The sequence below is a fragment of the Morone saxatilis genome, unplaced genomic scaffold (genome assembly GCF_004916995.1).
Source record: "Morone saxatilis isolate NCDOM2014 unplaced genomic scaffold, NCSU_SB_2.0 Contig8, whole genome shotgun sequence".
Taxonomy (NCBI): domain Eukaryota; kingdom Metazoa; phylum Chordata; class Actinopteri; family Moronidae; genus Morone; species Morone saxatilis.
The window spans coordinates 25,639,285-25,642,705 of NW_023340257.1; positions in this window are offsets into that span (position 1 = coordinate 25,639,285).

Consider the following 3,421-nt stretch of genomic DNA (forward strand, 5'->3'; position numbering starts at 1 on the left):
GCCCCTGGAAATCTCGGGGGCCCCTAATGGTAAGTCCGCCTCTGACCATCAGCCATCAGACTCCACAACCACAGCACCCAGAACCTCCAACACCCGCTGACCCGCTGACTAAGACCGGTTTAACTCCAGTTTATGACGCACTAACTTTTTGCTATTTATATTGAATTTGCACATTTACAGTTTAGTTTTTTAGTCAAAGCTGCTTAAAATATTTGCACACCATTTTACTTGCATATCGCATTTAGTGTATATATTTTTATTTATAGTCTATATATTTTATTATATTTTGTAATATTCTCATTTTGTGATTCTTATTGTACTTCCACTTCTGTAGTCTTTGTATTACATTCCCCAATGCTGCTGTGTGTAATTTGAATTTTCTCCCACGGGGGATTAATAAAGGTAAATCTTATCTTATTATAACCTTCCTCCAGGGAAGATTTAATGCAGGACTGTTGCATTAGGCTGTATTAGTTTCAGCTAGGTGAACCTGATAATCTTTCTAATGATTGTATATCTATATCAAACTAAGAGTAAACTAAAACCAGTTGTGAAACAATATGCTAGTTCAAATGAAAATCAGACTTGAACTGAAAAAACCTTTTGTACTTACACAATTTAAAAAAAAATGTAGGAAAAGTCAATACAACGAGCATAAAGAGCCGTTGGTGCATGTTAATTAATGGGATGTCTACATGACTGTGTTCACAAAGCGTTTGTATTGTGATATATCTTAACTTATATTATAGTTAAAAATGAAAAACTAAAGCTAATACTGAAACTAATTAAAACTAAACTATTTAAATAACATTTAATAAACAAAAAATGAATTGAAACAAGCAAACCTACTCTGGAAACTAAACTGAATGCAGTCAGTCAGTATGAGGACTTAATAAATGTATATTTTCCTTTTACAATCTCTTTGTCTCACTCAAAAGTTCATTTTTAAATTAACTGAACAGTTGCACAATATGTCTCCACTCTGCAGCCTCAGGCTCTTAAAACGTTTACACACTGAAGATTAACAGCAACATACAAAGTCTGTACAAGACTGTTGCTTGATTATTGATAACTACCTTTACCAGCTTTTAAAATTATATTAAATGTCAAAATTGAAAATTATCTGATTTGCTGAACTTAAGATTTGCGGGAAGGGGGTGGGTTTTCTAGCACGCTTCAAGGGGTTCGTCCTTGAGGATGGCCCATGTGCTATGTGTGTGTGAGGAATTTTAAGGCGTTGGAGGGTAAGCCCGCGCTCTCCGCTGGCGTATTAGTCACCCTCCTCTTTTGACCATTTTCTATTGCAGCTCGGAGTTATTCCAGCAACAATATATTAAATTAGCTGGCTCCTCGAACTACTGGGGAGAGCCAAACGAACTGAGATCAGGAAGGGATATGTGTTGCGCTCCAGAGGGGGTGTGTGAGCAGGTGTATTAGGGTGAAGGAACCTTGGGCAAATAAGCATACACGCTGATCTTTAGCGCTAAAAAGAACCGAGGAGGTAGTGTGGATGGGCACCAGTCGACAGGGGGTGAAGAGGGTTTTGTGTGGGTCATAGTGACGCTATTATACACGCAGATCAGAGAAGCCCTCAACTGACGGTAATGGGTGAGCGAGAGAAAGGCAGAGAGAAGGAAAACAGACATTGGTGAGAAAAGGTGCCAAGTATAGGAGAAAGGATAGAACGTAGAAATGGAGAGCACGCATTGGTAGAGGATGGGAGAGACGAGAAGGGACACAAAGTGGTGGTCCGATTACATCCCGCGGAGGCGAATGTGACGACTTGAACTCTTTTAAATCGGAATGATAACTTTTAACTAAACGACGGCTTTCCGTCCCCTAACTTCCTCCGCAAAGATGAAGGTGGGGGACAGCAAGGTTGCGTCTTCGTGGTGTTCATTAATTACTCCTCTCAGTACCGCGTCTCCTTTTCCTAGAAATAAAACAGCTGCTCCGTTGGTGGTTTTTACAGAGCAACGAGAAATACGACATGACCAATCGTTGTCCCTTGTTCAAGTTCGCTAAGGCTATAATTTCATAACCTAATTGTAAATATAATCACCAGAGGGGCAGGCCTCACGACGCTCCTACACGACACTCCTCCGGCTCTATGTATCCTCTGGCCGTGCTCCTATGATTTCACATTTCATTGCTCCCTCATTTTCTTTACTCCACTTTTTAACATTCACTTTGCCAAGCTGTTTTCTTGCTGTTCTCGCCTTATCTCTTTAGCCTTACCTTTCTCCTCTTACTCTTCACTCCCTGCCTGCTCCCACCTTTACCACTGCTTTCAAAGTCCTCCTGCGCTTCCTTATATCTACCCCCGTGTCCTCCTTTACTGATCTCCAAGCTTGTTGCCTCACAGTGTTCGAGGAGCACTTTTATAAGCCTTGATTCCCATGGACTCAACAAAATGCAAATTTTAAGTGAAAGATTACTAAGCAACGGCATTGCCTTATTAAATTACACTCAATGCAGGGCTCCTACTGACAACCCTTGGACTTCGAGAAAATCCTTGGAAAAATTTGGCAGGGTCAGGGATTTTCATTTTGCTTTAGGAAAGATATATGGGATTTTTAAAACTCATCATGGATCTTAGAGGTAATTATTATTGATATGGTGCAAGCATGCATATTATCCCACTATTTCTACAGTTGGCGTGACCCACCCACTATGCCCGGGATGTGTAGGAGGGTCTTTCTCTTCATTCTTACTTCTCCGCCTCCCCTCCGTTTCTGTGGTTATATATGGGAAGACGCTTGATTACCGGTGCCTGGTGAAGAACCCACAGACCAACCCACCCAGCACTCTCTCGGGGCTTATATGCGTTCAGCAGCTTGGTCATTTGTCGGCCACGTGGGGTGTGGCAGAAATAAATTAGCCAGGCAGTAGCTCGTTGTTTCGCATTTTGTTATTTTCCGACAGGGCCTGGCAAGGGTAGGAAATCAGGATGATTAGTAACCCATAGCCTGTCTGTTCTCGTTGTATGAACGTAACAGTAACATATTGCAAGTGCGGGTGCCAAACAAAGCCTAATGGCGCTGCCAAATGCGAGATTCTTTTTATCTGGCCTTTTAATTCCTCTTTGGTTTCTTAGCAAAAAAAAACAAAAAAGGGTTTCAACTGTGTGTAAGCAGGTCAGCTACTGCAGGAAAATGCTCGCTCTGCCACACAAACTCTTTTCCCCCCCTCCTTGTCCGCAGGTTATCTATATAGCTCTGTTCACTCTAGGTGCACATACACGTAAGTCGGGAATATTTTAGACATGTACCTATGTAAAGATCCCTCATGGATTTTTGTAATGGCTCGTTATATTGGCTGTAGTTTCTACATCGCATTCCTTGGGAGGCTGGGCTACTTCAATCTTTTGTGTTTTCAAGGTCCTCGGCCTCACTTGCCTTGAACCAAAACAAATGGAATT